The sequence below is a fragment of the Mandrillus leucophaeus genome, unplaced genomic scaffold, assembly GCF_000951045.1.
Source record: "Mandrillus leucophaeus isolate KB7577 unplaced genomic scaffold, Mleu.le_1.0 Scaffold47, whole genome shotgun sequence".
Classification (NCBI taxonomy): Eukaryota; Metazoa; Chordata; class Mammalia; order Primates; family Cercopithecidae; genus Mandrillus; species Mandrillus leucophaeus.
The window spans coordinates 5,742,813-5,761,722 of NW_012105031.1; positions in this window are offsets into that span (position 1 = coordinate 5,742,813).

Sequence of the window (18,910 nt, forward strand, 5' to 3'; positions counted from 1 at the left end):
TTTTTATTTTAGTATACATTCAAGGGGGACAGATGCTGGTTTGTGACATGGGTATGTTGCGTAATGCTAAGATTTGGAATTCTAGTGAACCCATCACCCAAATAGTGAACACAGTGCCCAGCAGGTAGGTTTTCAACCCTTGCCACCCTTCCATCCTCCCTGGGGAGGCCTTTAAATGGTTATTTTCCTTTACTAAATTTTGTCATAAATCATCGATATTTTGGGTTCAGTTAGTTCAACATTAATTAAATATTTACATTGGAAAATACATACTTTTTATTGGAAAGGCGGAGGAAAGCCCTAGTTGACTGCTTCAGGCAGTTGGAATTTCAGAAGTAATGTTAAACCATTACTCAGGACAGAACTCTGGAAAGATATTGATGCACTAATGCATTCCAGAAGAGTGGTGACAGTGGCTGTATGCCACTTTATGTCACACAGTTTACATTTTAATCTACGATCAGGTAAGCTCTACTTTGCCAAGTAAGATGACTTGAACCAGCTTCTACAGAGAATTATAGTAAGATGACGTATAAGGCTAATATTATAAGTAGTCTGCTTTTCTTTTTGAAATAAATGTGGTAAACATATTGAAAAGAAAATGTTTTTTGAGATAGTCTTGCTCTGTTGCCCCGGCTGGAGTGCAGTGGTGTGATCTCAACTCACTGCAACCTCTGCCTTCCGGGTTCAAGCAACTCTTCTGCCTCAGCTTCCTGAGTAACTGGGGTTACAGGCATGCACCACCATGCCTGGCTAATTTTTGGATTTTTAGGAGATGGGGTTTCACCATGTTGGTCTTGAACCCCTGACCTCAGGTGATCCGCCCCCCTCATCCTCCCAAAGTGCTGGGATTATACGTATGAGCCACTGCGTCTGGCCTGAAAAGAAAAGTTAAAGGAACTCTGGACCTAGCTAATCATCCACAAGCAGAAAGGGATTTAATGTAATTATTTTGCATTCTTCAATTTTACACTATCTAATAAATCCACTTATTCCCTCACTTATTTATTGCTTTATGCACATTCATTTTTTATGTAAATACTACATGCCAAGCATGGTACAAGGTCTTCAACACATACAGATGAATAAGACATATTCTTTCCCCACCAAGGCCTCGCAAAAAGCTATAATATACCTTGAAATGTGTAAGTACTGAGATATAGCAAAGTGCAATAAAAACCCAAAGAAGGAATGTTTAGTTTGCTAGGAAATGTACCTGGGGGAAGTGCCTTATTAATTGGGACTTAAAAAACAAGGTCAAAGATTTTTACAAAAATCAGGTAGTAGAGTTGATATAAAGAAGTACTGGAATGAAGAGGGGAGAAAGGCCTTTCACTCATAGGAACAGCAGAAGGAAAATCATGGAACTAAGGTCTTAGAAGATAAAATGGTGATAAAGCTAATGTAAATGTAAATCAGTCTGCTAACATATGCACTAAAGTCTTTTGGTAATTAATATTTTGTCTAGTGCTTCAGTGCAGTATGTGGCTTTGGGCAGTTGCGTATAACTTTATGGTAGGGTTTTTTTTTTTTTTTTTTTTTTTTTTCTTGCCCTGTCACCCAGGCTGGAGTACAGTGGCATGATCTCAGCTCACTGCAAATTCTGCCTCCTGGGTTCAAGTGATTCTCCTACTTCAGCTTCCCGAGTAGCTGGGATTACAAGCTCCTGCCACCGCACCCGGCTAATTTTTGTATTTTTTAGTAGAGGCAGAGTTTCATCAATTTGGCCAGGCTGCACTCGAACTCCTGACCTCATGATCCACCTGCCTTGACCTCCCAAAGTGCTGGGATTACAGGCGTGAGCCACCATGCCCGGCCATTTTGTTCTTTCTTATTACTAATGATTTAAAGATTAGTATAAAGCAACCTGTGTTATGCAGCTATGCTTGAGGGTACAACTGCTAATTTGGAGGCTTTAGCTTGCAGACATGTTTTATTTGTCCAGCACAATCAACTAAAAATTTTTTTTGAGTTTGAATGTACTTAACCAGTTTGTAACAACATTCTCACCTCTTTATTGGCCTTCATGTGTTATATCACAGACTTAGGTTTTCTTGCTGGCATTTTAGTGAGCAATCCTTAATCTAGAGGCTGGTTGTATAATCATTTGCAAAACTTTCCAACATAAAATTCGGTATGAATAAATAATTGGATTAAAGTTGATTTCAGAAATTGTACTGTTTTGTGTTATGATTGAATCTGGGAACATTTTGTTACTTTGAACAGCATAATAAACAGTGTTAGTTTTAATGGGTGGATTATTGGGCATTAGTCCAAATTATCCAGCCAGAAGAGTTTAAATTACAAAGGCCTAGAAATTAGCTTGAGCATATGCCTCCGTGGTGACCTTAGGAATGCAGAGTTACTGAAGTTGGCAAAAAAATTGTTGTGTTGCACAGTATCATGCTTGTAGAAAAGAAAACAGTGAAAATAAAACAATTATAAAACAGAGTTATTGCAAGGGAACCATTTTCCTTGGTAAAAACAAAATAAAAAGCCATCCAATTTTTGAGTGAGGGAGATCTTGGAACACAGTCTCCAGAGGGGCAGAGAATGTGAATTCAGTAGTCTCCATTGCTTCCTTCCAGAATTGTACTTTTCCCCTCAATTTCTGTAATTTTGTCTCTGTACTGATGAACTAGCTCAGGCCCCAGGGATGTTTCTTTCTCCTTAGGAAACTCTAGACCCTATTTGGATGGAATTCCTTTGTCTTTTCTCGTTAAGCATACCTGAGACAGAGAAATATCCGCAAGTAATTTGATTACATATTAAGGGCACTTCTCTCTCTCTCTCTCTAAGTTTATATAAAACTTAAAGAGCACAGCCTTTAACATTTTTTCAGCACGATTTTTTTTTTATTGTGGTAAGAACACTTAACATGAAATCTACACTCTGAATAAACTTTGATCCTCAAATAACCTACTGTTGCCTCCAAGGGCTGACACAATCCACCTGGCTCATTGCTGAGCTCCTTCTAACCTGTATTCTTATAAGAATTAGCAGACACCTCGGTCTCTGCCCTTGTAGGGTCCCCTCTAAGACCAATCACTTTGCTGCTGACTCCCAAGAAGTTCTCTAATATCCCATCTGGTAGGGATCTTGACTCTTGTAAAACTTTCCTTTTAAATCAGTAATTCTATTTCCTTTCAATCTTGGGACCATTCTGTCTCAACGTATGAAGAGTCTTCTTTTTGAGTAGATTGGCATCCCTGATATTGACATCTCCGGCACGTAATGATGGAGACTTTTTGGTTTATAGATGACTAGCCACACCGATTTTTGAAGATCTCCAAAATTCTTTCATTCAAAAGAGACTGTTTCTTCTTCTCCCATGGGGTAGGACTTTATTCATTTTGGGGTTACTGTAGTTCCTAATTATACAGTAGAGCAAGCATTCATGAAATAATAGAAGGTTCTACTTTTGGCCATTTTCATCAAGAAATATATCCCATCAGCGCACTTTCCTGTTTCTGCTGCCACTAGTGTGGCCCAGTTGACAGTACTTGGTAAGTTAATGTGATTGTGCTCCTATGCCGGCACAAAGCTCTAGACAGACCGTACAAAATATCCATCAAAGCAGTAGAAGTGAGGTGTTCCTCCTAAACTGCTACTGAAACTGTTGGCACCTGCTGGACTCTCCTGTTTCTGCAGAAGCTGCTGGTGACTCCCATTTGTGTGTGTGTGTGTGTGTGTGTTTGCGCGTGTGTGCATACACGCCCTTGTTTGAATTCAGGGAAGAATAGCTAAATAAATCATTACACTGAAAATCGATGAACAGTATCTATTAGTGTTTAAGTCCTTGCCTGGCAGGTGTCCCGTTATAAACTGTCAATAAGCTACGTAGAAGTACATAGAAGGTGCTTCCGATGAGAGGTAGGTTTTTTTTTTTTTTTTGGTAAATATGGATTTTGTATTAAAAGTATTATATTCACTGTAAAGAAAGAACTCTGGTATTTCCACCTTTACTTAAAATGTTTTAGAGACTTCTTTATAGAAATTGCCTTCAGAACTTTAAACAATTTTTTTTGCATGTTGTTGATAATGGTAATTTTTCATTACTTATGATTGGGTTTGATTTTGCATCCAGTCAAAAATTATTTGGTGTGAACTTTGGTAAAAAAACATGGCTGATGATGCTAGGTATTATAATTTTGGAGAAAAGAATAAAATTGGGTGTAACGAAAAATAATGAGATTTTCTTATGTAACTCAAGCTGGCTACCTGAGACCTTTCTCTTCTTATCTATATAGCTGAAGAAGAAATGATTGTGTGAATATTGGCACGATATTGCTAAGTGCCTGAAAAGCCTCTGACAATTTGTTTCTTAACCAGAAGATTCAAACATTAACCTCTTTTATAAAAAAGTGAGCAAAACATCTTTTTTCTACAAGGTGCTTTACTGTAATTCCTATCATGAGATTATATGTTTTGTGAAAGCAGGGACAATCTTTTTTTTTTTTTTTTGAGACAAAGTCTCGCTCTGTCGCCCAGGCTGGAGTGCAGTGGCGCGATCTCAGCTCACTGCAAGCTCCGCCTCCCGGGTTCCCGCCATTCTCCTGCCTCAGCCCCGCCTCGAGTAGCTGGGACTGCAAGCGCCCGCCATCACGCGCGGATAATTTTTCGTACTTTTAGTAGAGACGGGGTTTCACTGTATTAGCCAGAATGGTCTCGATCTCCTGACCTCGTGATCCACCCGCCTCGGCCTCCCAAAGTGCTGGAATTACAGGCGAGAGCCACCGCGCCGGGCCACAGTATCTTTTTTGTCACGTATGTATCTCTCATGCTTCCCACGCTGCATGACACATAGTGGCATATTTGATACGTATTTGTTGAGTTAATAAAATGTAAACGCACCAACTTTCCTCTTCAATCAACATTGACCCTACCGTTGGTGAAAGCAGTGATAGCACGATAACTTTTAGACAATTATGAATTGCAAATGACATGTAAGTAAGATTACACTATTAAATACAGACTATTCTGCTTATATTACTATTAGGTTGGTGCAAAATAATGGCAAAACCACACTTACTTTTGCACCAACCTAATATATTGAAGAAGATAATGAGAATTATTTAATAATGATTATCTAAGATTATTTAGATTTTGGTATGGCCTCAGTAGAAAATACAGAGCAAGTGTTCATCTAAATTATGATGATTTCCAAGAGTAATTTTGCTCCTCTACTGAGTAGGCAGAATGATCTAAAAGTTGGTCGGAACTCTCCAATCTTTACTCCAAAGTCACTGCTGGCTTCATCTGTACTAAGGTAGGCTCACTCCAAGGGCCTTTGGGCTGGCTCGTCCCATTGCCTGGAATCCTCTTCCTTTAGATACCTGCTGAGCTATATTGTTCATTGTTTGTAACCCTTGCTACAAATGATAGGATTTTAAAAGATTTTTTTTTCTAATTGTCATTGGTTTTATGAGTTTTTTTTTTTTTTTCCCTTCAGGAAAAACGAAGTTTCATTTTGAAGTCATATAATTTGAAATAGAATTGACTAAGGTAAACAATCCAGAAATGATATTAATAGATAGATAATTCCATTGAAGTCACCATAGGTAGATTTAAAAGCTCATCTTCACTTTACAGAATTTCATGCCTTTTCAATGAAAGGAAAGTAAATGCAGAAACATGATGATTTTCTAATCTCACTTATTAGTGTCAGTTGATTATTGAACATTTTGGTTTTTAAGTACATTAATATTAGAAAGGGACAGATTAATAGTCCTTCAAAACTACTGTCAACTTCTCTTTACTTTGTTGTCAATTAAGCATGCATTCGATTCCATATTCCTACAGCAACATTTGATTAATACATGTCTTCTGAGAGCAATGCTTCAGTGTTATTTTAATACTGGTATACTGAGCCAGAAGTAAATATAAAAAAATATTATCTCAGTAGTTACAGCTGAAAAATGGTGAATGCAGAGAGGTTTGCCACAGGACAAATATTTAGTCAACAGAAAATGTCTTAGTTCTGGTTGTGTCTGGGGATAGTGGGAAAATGGAGGAAATTTGCAAAAGATCTTGTGGAAAATATATCTTCTTGACTTTTTAAGTAAATATAAACTTTAAAATGAAAATACCAATACATACCCTTAAGTGTAGATTTTACTTTACAATTTTATTTTTAAGTGGGACATTAGAGTTTTATTTAATTCCTTTATATACTCCTTCATTATCACTCCATTTCCAATCAAGTTTCAAGTTTCTATTACAATGATTGAAATATGATTTCAGTTTTTAAAATCCATGTCACTAATTTGGATTAGGCTATGGAAAACCTGTGCCGGCCGGGCGTGGTGGCTCACGTCTGTATAACCAGCACTTTGGGAGGCCAAGGTGGGCAGATCACGAGGTCAGGAGATCAAGACCATCCTGGCTAACACAGGGAAACTCCTTTCTAGTAAAAACACATACACACACACACACAAAATTAGCCAGGCATGGTGGCGGGCACCTGTAATCCCAGCTACTTGGGAGGCTGAGGCAGGAGAATGGCGTGAACCTGGGAGATGGAGCTTGCAGTGAGCCGAGATCGCGCCACTGCATTCCAGCCTGGGTGACGGAGCGAGACCCTGTCTCAAAAAACAAAACAAAACAAAACAAAAAAACCCCTGTGCCAAAAAGGAGATGTGTCTGTCACATTACGGTTTTATAGGAGATGGTTTAGTACTGGGAATTGGAATAGGAACTGTTTCAATATATTCTAATTAAATTTTTGACCAGGGAGGTAAATTTCAGTGACTTTGGTTTGAGAGTTAAGCTCTAATTGGTACTATAGTTAGACCAGTAATTTTTTTTTTGGCCAGTATTTTATCAAGAGGGAGATTTGTAGAAGATTAGTAAGGTCAGAGAAGTTTAATTTTTGAATTAATTTTATCAAGTATATGGCACTAAGGTAATGGTTGTTTGCAACTTAACTTTGGAAGGGGATAAGCATTTATTAGTCCTTTTTGATATTGAAATTTTCTATTTTTTATAAAAGCATTATCATATAAATCAAATAGGAATCTCACAGCTTTTTTGTTATATCTTTCGGAATATTACTTTTCTATTTTAAGCTTATAGTAAAAATGGGATTTCAGAGTCCCAGTGTTCCAATATTCAACTATACAGTTCTTCCTGAGGTAGATGAAATGTTAGGATCAGATTTGTATCAACTTCCAGATTATTGGTTTTCCTCTTACTTTCTTCTTTGACTTTGGAAAAACAGCTGCCAAGGTTGATTTGAGACCTTTTATGACTTCTCTCACTCACAGACTCAACTATTTTAGCACTGACCTTTGTCGCTCTCTCAGGGATAGAGATAACTTGATACTACTAGTCACAGAGAAGGAAATTGAACATCAAGGGGAGAGGGAAGTAAACTAGAGAGAAGTAATACCAGTGAATTTTAAGGCAAAAAAGAATGGAAATTCCCTCTGGGTATTTTCACACAGAATCAGGTTATAAAAGCAGATAAAAATGTTTTATTGTTTTAGTTTTTTTGTCTGAAGACATAAAAAGAACTGCAGAGATGGGGAGGGAGGGTGTGCCATAAAGTCTTACTTGAAAAAGAGCTCTGATAATCTTGTTAGGCTGAATTTAGACTGTTACAGAATGTCTTTTTTTCCTTTTTACCTCTTCTACTTGTAAATGCATTTATGAGTTCTTTCTGAATTTTGAGTATCTGTGTTTCACCTGAAAGTCTGCACCAGATAGAGCTGAACAGATTGCCAATTCTTTTATCACCAAAACATTGTCCTATTTCCACTCCCTGTAACTATGTCTGCCAAAATTAAAGTACATTCACATGAAAGGAACATGCTTATAAGTCATTATCAAGTGCATGTGCGTTTCCACCATGATTTGTTTTTATCATGATGTTCATAACCATCTGGCATATATGTGTTTTTTGTTTGCTTGTTTATTATTTGTGTCCTCCCTTTGGATGGTAACTTTTGTGAGGAAAAATACGCATCTTATAAATCTATATTCCATTAGTTAGAGCAGTGTCAGGTACACAGTGGTTGTTAGATGTTGGCTAAACAAATGGATAAATGAGTCATCTTAGGCAGATATTTTTCTGCAGTGAAATTGTGCCCTGTCTTGACTTTGCAGAAATTTCTCACCACCATTTGGAGATCCACACCTGTATGTCCAACTGCCTACTTGACCTTTCCACTTGAATGTCTAGCAGGAATCTCACATGTCCGTAATGTTCCTCCTTATTTTTCAAACCAAGTCCATTCTTAGTCAGATATATGTCATAGACATCTCAAGTAAAAATGTAAGTAGTTACTCTACCTGTATATAATCCTACAAGTTTAGACAGCTCTACCTCCAAAAAAGTTGTTTAACCTATCTACTTTTTTTTCATCTTTTCATTTTCCACTTGGACAAGCTACTACTGTCTCTCACGTAGACCTCTGCAGTGACCTCTAAGTGGTCTCTCTGTTTCTAGTCTTGCCATTCTACCATCTATTCTCCACACAGCAGTTAAAGTGTTACTTAAAAATTATAAACCACTGTAGAGTGCCTTCCCTCTAGAATTAGAATAAAATACAAACTCTTTACTATGGCCTTAAAGAGTTCCATATTCTGGTTTCTGCCTTCTCTTCTACTTCATCTCACTCTACCTTTCTTACTAAACTCCAGGCACAATGACCTTCCTCCCATTCATCAACCAGGCCAAAGTCACATCTAAATCCAGGGCCTGTGGAACTTACTATATCCTTTGTTTAGAATGCTCTGCTCCCTATCTTGTCATTGCCAGGTCATCTTGTCATTCAGAAATCAGCTCCAGTCTCCAAAGGAGTCCCCAATCATGCTTCATTACATTCCCTAATTTATTTTCTTTGTAGAACTTAAACTATATAAAATAACCACATAAACTTCTTTTCTAGAACAGAAGCTCCATGAGAGCTGAAAGCAAGGACTTTGTCTGTCTGATTACCTGTCCTCTTCCTAGAACAGTGCCTGGCATATACTAGTAGGTGCTCAATAAAATATCGTAAGTATAGACATATCAATGAATATGTAGAGATATGTATTCACAAAAGTTCAAAAGATAGCTAAAATATCCTTGCTGTTTTTGTTGAATATGAAAATGTTTTAGACTTGCTAAAACTATCAGTTGACATAGAGATAAGGAAGGAAGCAAAAGACACATAGTTTTTTGAGCTCTAAGCTTATGGAGCAAAGGCAGAGGTGGGGAAAAGCCTGTATGTTCAAGTGACTAGAAAAGCAATGCAGCGCCAGTGTGAGTGGTTTTGTTATTAGGATGGACGTGCCAGTCTTCCTATTACTGCGTCTTCCTGCCAGCTGCCATTTCTCTGAGACATTAGAGTGTCAACTTGAAAAGGCTATGTTCCATAAATCTTACTTAAGGAGCAATCAATGCTTTTTCTTTTAAAAAGTGAGAGTTTCAATTAAGTTTTACAAAAGTAAGGCTATCTTTGAGATGTAAATAGTATGTTAACATTGTGCTGGACTCTAAAAAGCTAAGTACATTAACTTGGAGTGTGCTGAGCTAGTGGTAAATTGGTATCCGGCCTGCAGTTGCCAGAGGAGAATTTTTGTCTTGTCTTCACATAGAAGAGAAAATGCAAGGGAGTCTGGGTCAATTAATTGCCTACCGGAGCACTGCCCTATCTATTTCGAGCAGGGAAAACTGAAGAGGGCTGACTGGTTTACTCTGTAAGTAGATTCTTGCTGGGGGAGCTCAGTTTCAAAATCCTAGAAACCATATGTGTTAGTTTAATCAGAGTTTGGCCCGGAGGAGAGTTAAAATGAAAGGAAATTCCACAATTAGAAGGTGTGGAAGTAGAAAGCAGACTAAATCAAGCCTTTAGAGAGGCAGTGTGGGCTGGTGAGATTACATTCTTAGGGTGTATAATAGGCCAAGGTTTTTATTTCCAGAGTCTTTCACTTAAGAGCTTCTATGTCTGAATTCTAGTGGAATGGAGGTCTGTCTCAAGCTTTTCTTCTCCTCCATTGTAAGGGCCTCACCTTTGTCATTTTTACCTACAGATGCAAAAAGGGATAGTGCCAGGTTGGTGTGAGGTCCAAACAGAATTTTGTAGTAGAGGCCTGGACTAGAAGCTTAGCTTTAAAATAGGTTTCTTCTTCCTTTCCAGCATGTATTTCCTATTCTGTCTGGTTGGCGTGCTGCTAAAAAATCAGAATAGAGAAGAGAAGACAGTCTTGTGGTGGGTCAAAGGAGCCAGTTTGTAGTTATTTGGGATCTTTGAGGAAACCCCTGCTAAAATAACTTGGTTGTAAGTTATGGATTGTTTATTGCTAATTAACATTGACATGTAACTGTGTGCATGGAGTGTGGCCCAATTAAGTGGAATGGAGCTGGGGCAGAGCCTGGCTGCATTCCCAATATGATGGAAAGAATGAAGAGTTTAGAAACTGAGTATAGAAGTTTGGAGGATGAATGTGTTTTTAGTCTTAGGAAATCCAGCATTCACAACCTTTTGAGAGGAGCATATAAAAAAAATAAAAGCAGCACACAACAAAAGATCCAACATCCCACCAATCCGCAATTAGAAAATGGTCTAGAAATGATTTTATTATTCACATATATACGGGCTTCCTCTACCCCTCTACCTCCTTTAGGAACTTTATTCCAGTGTTCATTTCTTTTACCACCTTCTCTATTTTCCTAAAAATATAGGACTAGCCCTTCGATTTATAAATGATTTAAAGTGTTCCATTTTCAAGGTACTGGGGATAAAAAGATGAATACAACAATCTGCACCTTAAGGAATGTAATCTAGTAAGGTAAAAATACATGTAAACAAATTGAATTTTATACAGTATTTTAAGTATAGTAATATAAGTATGCTCAAGGGATAGAGATAGCATTGATTAAAAAAAAACTGCTTAAACTCATGTGAAGTGGGTGAGGTGTTAAGAATGAGATCTTTAAATGCATTTAGGAAGAGAACTGTCAAAGCACTAACCAGCTAACTGATTGCTGTATTATATTTGGCATGATTTTATTTATTTATTAGAGGATGGAAAGGCTACTTTAGTCTAGATTTGTTCTATTCATTTCTTAGACATAGCCTTGTTAAGGAAAATATGGAATTAATGATAATGTTGTATTTATGTAACTTCAAAATGTTGACTAGAAGATAAGCTTTAAAAAAGAATGCCAGGGATATAAACTAAGTCCTTTTTTCACACAATAAGTAAAAATGATAATCGACTTGGTTTTTTACATGGTTGGTCAGCTTCCATTCTTGTTTGTACATAAGTCTTCTCTTTTGATCTATAATCAGTATGTATTTTTAAAATGTACCAATCTATGATACAATTTATTTTTAAAATGGACTTAAACCAGGTCTTCAGTGAGATGAATTTGTTCAGTCTAAGAGACTTTGAACTCTAATTTTTAGGTAGTACTTTGACTACATAAGCAGGGAATTATCTGAGAGTGGTACAATGAAACAAAAATGATTATTAGATTATCTTAAATCAAAACTATGTGTTAATTCATGTTGAAATTAGAAGAATTTGAAACGAGTTCTTCTTTTTCCTTTTATGCTGTAATGGCTTCAGTTTAAATTATGTTATTCAAAGGGTACTGGAGCTTTCATAAATTATTCATTTGCAAAGATTTAGCTATTTCCAGCCACTTCCCCCGAAACAGAAGGGGTTGAGCAAAATGGTTTCTTTTTGCCAAAGCATTCATAAATATCCCTTTGCCTTACTTCCGCAACTAATTTGGGTGTATGTTAGTTTAAGGGACACTTATTTCCCACTATCAGGTTTTCTCATTTAATAGTTCCCCTTTCTAAAACAACTTGGGAATGAGCTTTTTCTCATTCTGATTATCATACAAATTCAGAACTGAGAGAAGAATTAATACTATATATCTGGGGATTTCAGCAACTCTTGAATCTTTCTATGCAAGCTAGTCTTTTCCTTAACATTTGTCGTGTCATGTGTTTCAGGAGAAGCAATAGCTCTTTTATTTTTATGTCTACCTCTATAGGTATCTATAGCAATATGACTATCCTCTGAGATATTCTTGTTCATGTATTTTTGTTACTGTTAGGATGACTATAAATTAATTACAACAATTTCTAAAATTTGTATTTCTGGGGAGATTTTTCTTAGTCTGGACCAAACCTTCCCATTATTGGACACAGATGGTCAGCTAGTAATCAATCATCTATAATTAGGCTTTGGAAAAACCTCATGAGCAAAGACCCTCGACTTGTAGTCAAAGCTACAATTTGTAAGTAATTATGCAAAATTTATATTCTGCGATCTCTTTGAAAGATTAACTCGGTGATTGAAAGATTGCTTCCCTTCCTGAGACAAGTATTATTTAGTATTATTAAAAGAAAAACTTTAGACAAATTAAATTTAACAGAGTTTAATTGAGGGGAAAAAAAGAACCAATTTACCAATTGCCCAGCCCTCAGAATCAGAACAGATTCAATAACTCGGACTGCCACATGACTGGAGAGGATTTATGGACAGAAGAAGGAAAGTGGCACACAGGAAAGGAAGGTGAAGTATGGAAACAACTGGGTTGCTTACAGCTCAGTGTTTGCCTTGTTTGAACATGGTCTGAACAGTTAGCAGCCTATGAGTGGTTGAAGCTCAGCTGCTATGATTGGGTGAGACTCAGCTATTGTTACAGAGTTAGGTTTTCAGTTCGCTTACCTACTAACTTAAGTTACAGTTCCTACGTAAGAACTCAAGTATGCTAGTACAGGGCTTTCTCACATCAGATTTTCCTTTGATTTAACCACACAAATGGTATTATTTATTGCAGTATTTTCAAGCTTTGTTGGGTTTCAAATTGTGAGTAATTTACCCTTTTCCTTTGCTTCCCCTTTCCGTGCTTCAAGTCCCCTAATTGCAGCTTCTGCCCTTGATTGACCTTGTGGTAAAAAAGAATTAGAGAGGTGGAGGTGAAGAATCAGACTGTGGGACATTTCTATAAGAATGGGTTGAGAAGAGCCAAACTGGAAAAAGTAGTAGGTTCACAAAGCAATGGCAACCAAAGCCAGAGAGCAAAGTAAGGAAGAGTAAATGGGTGATAAATGGAAGCAACAAATGCAGAAAACTAATCTTGCAAGAAATGTGGTAATGAAGTGAAAGAGACCAAAGGGTAGTAGCTACAGAGTGTATTAGAATGAGGAAAAATTATTTGAAGCTAGGACTTGAACATGTTTACCTAGAGGGAGAAGTGAGTGAAAATCGAGCAACTGATGATACAGAAGAGAAAGCATCGTTGTGAAAAAACTCTTGGAAGAGATACAAGAGGCGAGATCAAGAGCTCACATTAGCAAGGAAGCGGAACGTCTTTTGAGAGACTACAATGAGGAAAGAAGTATGAAGATAGAGATTTTGATGGCAATGGTGTTCAGTTGTTTGGTGAAACACCAGTCTGGATTTTGCTGTGAAGGTACTTTTAAAACTGAATCAACATTCAAAGCAGTAGACTCTGTGTAAAGCAGATGACTTAAGGGGGGTGGGCCTCATCCGATCAGTTGAAGGCTTTAAGAGTGTAGACTGAGGTCCCCTGAGAAAGAAGGAATAGAAGGAATTCTATTTCTAGACTGCCTCTGGATTTGAGGCTGCAACATCAGCTCTTCCCTGAGTCTCCGGCCTGCCCTGCAAATTTTGAACTTGCTAGCCCCACAATTGCTTGAGCCAATTCCTTAAAATAAATCTCTCTCTCTCTCTCTGTACACACACACACGCACACACACACTTTATATATACATATATACATACATACTTTATATATACATATACACATACACACACACACATACAAGAGGGGAGATCAACAGCTCACATTAGCAAAAAAGCAGAACATCTTTTGAGAGACTACAATGAAGAAAGAAGTATGAAGATAGAGATTTTAATGGCCATGGTGTTCAGTTGTTCGGTGAAACACCAGTCTGGATTTTGTTGTGAAGGTACTTTTAAAGATGAATCAACATTCAACGTAGTAGACCCTGAGTCTACCCATATATGCATGTCCTATTGCTTCTGTTTCTGTGGGGAATCCTGACTCATGCAGAGGTTCAGGAGGGAGTGGAAGGATTTTGAAGATGCTCAGGCTAGTCATATCAATCTTTTGGTTAAATGGGAGACTAACATATGTGATGAAAGTAAGGAGTGGGCTTAAAAGTAGAGGTTTCCAAAGAACATTTAAGTGGGTACCTGAGACTGTGACTTCTTCCAGAAAAGGGAGTCTGTCTTATTCATTTTATATCCTAAAATCATAGTGCAATAGTCGGCATTTTGAAAGTGCTCAACAAATGCCTGCTGTTTATTGAATAAGCCGAACGAGAGGCCTGTGAAGCCAGTTAAGACTAGATTCTGTGAATTTATTATGGTGAACAAATTACCATGGCTCTGTAACATTTGTGAGAATACAAGTTCTCTGGAAGTAGGGACGGAAAGAATAGACCATGGGAAACAGCACGATGAGAACTATTGAGGGTCAGGCGGTTGAGAACAACCAATGTGACAACCAATGAACTATGATGCCCAGGCTGAGTTGAAAAGAAAAAGGAGCCGCACTGGGATTATTGGTCTGGGAGAACAGGAAGGAGCCAAGGGACAAAATAATATAGAGAGGGAGACTGTTTAATGGGAGACGTGGGGTAGAGAAATGGGAAGAAAGGACATGTCCGTTAATTTCATAACCCTCAGGATTTTGGTGGCAGAATGGTTCTGAGTGGGAAAAGTGGGCAGGCGAGAAATATTGTGGTTATTTTCAGAATATATTATTTTTTCTATTTATACATATCTTAATTCCTTAATATATAATCCCTTAAAATATGTAATATATAATTTAAGAAAGTTGTAAGAAAGAAAAAATACAGTCAGTTCCTGCATAGCATTTCCTACTTTAATATGAAAAATTATGGAGAGTGACACATCTAGCACGAGCAAGCTAGTTTGTTAGGTTTTAGTTCTTTATATACTCCAAGCAGCTATTGAGTGTAAAGAGCACCGAAGGTAGAAGTAGATCTTGGGCTGAACATGGTACCTGATGCCTGTAATCCCAGCACTTTGGGAGGCTGAGGCGTGTAGATCACTTGAGGTCAGGAGTTTGGGGCAGCCTGGCCAACATGGTGAAGCCAGGCATGGTGACGGGCACCTGTAAGCTACTTGGGAGGCTGAGGCAGGAGAATTGCTTTAACCTGGGAGACCAAGGTTGCAGTGAGTTGGATTGTACCACTGCACTCCAGCCTGGGTGAGACTCTGTCTCAAAAAACAAAAACAAAAACAAAAACAAAAACCTTGGTATAAGCCCAGTCATCTGCTAGGTGAATGAACTTGGGCAATTTACATAATCTCATAAAGGTGTTAACTTACAAAAGTTTATTGGTAATACCTTTTACTATTATTGTGAAGATTAAGTGAAATGTACAAAGGTTCTTTTCAACTTTAAAGTTTCAATGCTAAGTAATATTTTATAAATGTTGATTAGATATGGTACTGTTCTTTGAGAGACATTCCACTTGAACAAGACATTTAAGGGTTCAATTTTAGTTATAAAATGGCATAATTAAAACATCTTTCTGTTTATTAGTTTAACATATTTAATTATTGCTAACATTTGACAGAACATTATCTATTTAATCCAAAATACAGACTTAAAATCCACCTTAGTGCACCTTAAATATTGTGACTTTCCTTGTTTATGAGGGGATAATTCTTATCATTCGTGTTGTTCCCAACCCCCAAGGATAGCAACAGAGGAGATCTGTGTGTGTGTGAACTTACTTTCAATAAAATAAATTCCTAGATGTAGAAAAGTAATTATAAATTGTGTATACTCTGAATACAACTAAAGTCAACCAAAAGGATTCATTTCATATTAGAGTTTATGCTAAAAATAAAGAAAAATACTATGCAATTACACAATCTATGTAATTATTTTCTCACTGAATGTTAATTTATTTTTCTACAATTAATGTTTTAAGTCCTGAGATCCAAGCTCTTTGTTGAATTCCTAGACCGGTGTTAAAATTCTACCCAGAATTTACATGTCTTAACTTGAGTGTTGAGTTCCTGAGTAATCAATACAGTATTTGATACTAAAATATTTGAACAGGCTGGGTGCAGTGGCTCATGCCTGTAATCCCAGCACTTTGGGAGGCCGAGGTGGGCGGATCACGAGGTCAGGAGATCGAGACCATCTTGGCTAACACGGTGAAACCCCATCTCTACTAAGAATACAAAAAAAAAAAAAATTAGCCAGGCGTGGTGGCAGGCGCCTGTAGTCCCAGCTACTCGGGAGGCTGAGGCAGGAGAATGGCATGAGCCTGGGAGGCGGAGTTTGCAGTGAGCCGAGATCACACCACTGCACTCCAGCCTGGGCGACAGAGCAAGACTCCGTCTCAAAAAAAAAAAATTTTTTTTGAACAGTTAATACCCAACATTTCCTGTAACCTAAGGTGATATTTAATGGATTGTACAGTATGAATCATGACACTGTGCAATAAGAATCCTTTGGACTTTGGACTCTTAGGGAGGGAGAAACTCTTTCTATCAACATGGCTTTAAATGACCCCGATGCTCTGGCCTCATTATCACAGAAAGCAGAACTCATATCTTGGCAGGACACAGGAAAGAAAATGAAAATGTAGGAACAGAACATTCAGGTTAGAGAGAAAAAGAGAATTTGGTATTCTTGAAGTCATTTCTGAGAGTATTAGTTAGGATATAAACTGGGCTGCTGCAACAAACCCCCTTGCCAAAGGAGGGGGGTTTAAATGAGATAGAATTTTATTTCTTATGTAACAGAGAGCAAGGTAGGTGGGCAGTCCAGGGCAGGTGGCATGTCCTGCTCAGTGAGACCATCTAAGGATCCTGGATACTGGGACAGCTTTGCCATCATCAACATGTGACTTCTTTCTCTAGATCTCAATTAGCTCCATTAGGTGTTCCATTTCCCAGCCATCAGGAGGAGAGAAAGAGGGAATGAAGGACAAGCTTCTTCCTATGGGGGTGATCCAGAGGTTGTTCGTGTCACTTCTATTCACATCTGCTTGTGTAGAACTTACACAATCATACTTAACTACAAGAAAGATTGGGCAACCTAGTTTATAGCTGGGAGGATTTATGTCCTGAAATTGATGGCATCATCTTTTCATCTCCCCTCTCTCACCATCAGCACATAATCTATAACTGAGTTTGAACAATCCAACTTCCAAATGATTTCCATTATTCTCCATATTCCTAACAACACTCTAGTCTAAAGCGTCCTCATCCTTGCCTGGTTTACTACAATGACCTAATTGGTCAGCATGCTTCCATTCTTGCCCCACCAAGTCATTTCTGATACCGTAGCCGCTAATTCTTAAGAATAGAAACCAAATCATCACTCCTCTTTAAGGCCTTTGGTGTCTATTTCCATAGAATAAAATCCATAGCCTGCACCATGAGCCATAAGACCTGGCAATGACCTGGCTCTAGTCTACCCAGTGCTATCCTTGCACCATGCTTTCCACCAGTCACTATGTTCTGGCCTCTCTGGCCTCCAACTTTTTCTAGAACACATTGATCCTTTCCCCACCTCAGGCCCTTATCCCCGCTATTCTTCATCCTGTAAAGCTTTTACTGGGGTCTCTGCGTGACTGGCTCACCCTCATCTCTTGGTACTCAGCACAAATGTCAAATATTTTGAGAATCTTTCCTGACTGCCCTTTGTAAAGCAGCATGTCTTATTCCCAGTGACTCTTTATTACATTACTTTATTTTTTTCTTCATAGCATTTATTAAATTATATAATAATCCTGTTTGTTTATTGATTGATTATTTAATTGTCTCCTTTCATTAGAAAATAATCCTTAGGAGGGCAGTTTCTTTGGCTTATCCTGGTTCTCAGATTCTGGCACATGAAAGGAACTCAAAAGATTGCCATTGAGTGAGTGACTAAATGAGTTAGGTACACTTTATATATTTCTTACAATAAGAATCTGGTGCCCATTGTGGGAAAACCAGGTAAAAGGAACCTTGCACAGATTTGCCTCCACTAGCTTTACTTCTGACTTGGTTGTACTGCATGTTACACCTAAGCCATGAATTTATCAACCTCAGATGACCTTTGAAGTTTTAGTCATTCTCCTCTGTAGTAGGCTGAATGGTGGTCCCTAAAAGTTGTGTTCATGTCCTAATACCCAGACCCTATGAATGTTACTTTATTTGGAAGGAAAAGTCTTTGCAGATGTAATTAAGAATCTCGAGATGAGATCATCCTGATTAACTGCATGGGTCCTAATCCAATGACAAATGTCCCTGTAAAGGCAGAGGGAGATTTGAGCCTTAGAGGAGAATGTCATGTGAGGATAGAGGCAGAGATCAGGGTTTTATAGTCACATCTCAGGAATGCCTGAACCACGAGAAGCTGGAAGAAGCAAGAAAGGATTCTCCCTTAGAGCCTTCGGAGTAAGCATAGCCCTGCTGATGGCTTCATTTCAGACTTCTGGCTTCCTAAACTTTGAGAGAGTAAGTTTCTATTGTTTCAAGCACCTGAATAATCTTTAATATAAATAAGTCCCAAATATTATAGGGACTATACTAACAAATAATTTGTCATTTACCTGAGATTCTAATTTAACTGGACATTCTGCATTCTTAGTAAATCTGACAATCTTACTATAATCCTAGGACTATTTGAAAATGAAGAATTGACTGGGAATGATGTAGCGATTCTGCCAAGTAAGAACTGGCATCAAATAAAAAAATCAATATAAGTTAAAGGAAGTGAAATTGGTATCACAGAAATTTTAAATATGCTATAAAGTTCTAAAATTTTGTCCAGAGAAGTAACTAAAAATGCCTAGAATTATAAAATATTTTAACACTTTAAATCAGATATAAAATTATCTTAGAAAATTTGTTTCATGTGACTTTAAAAAATAAG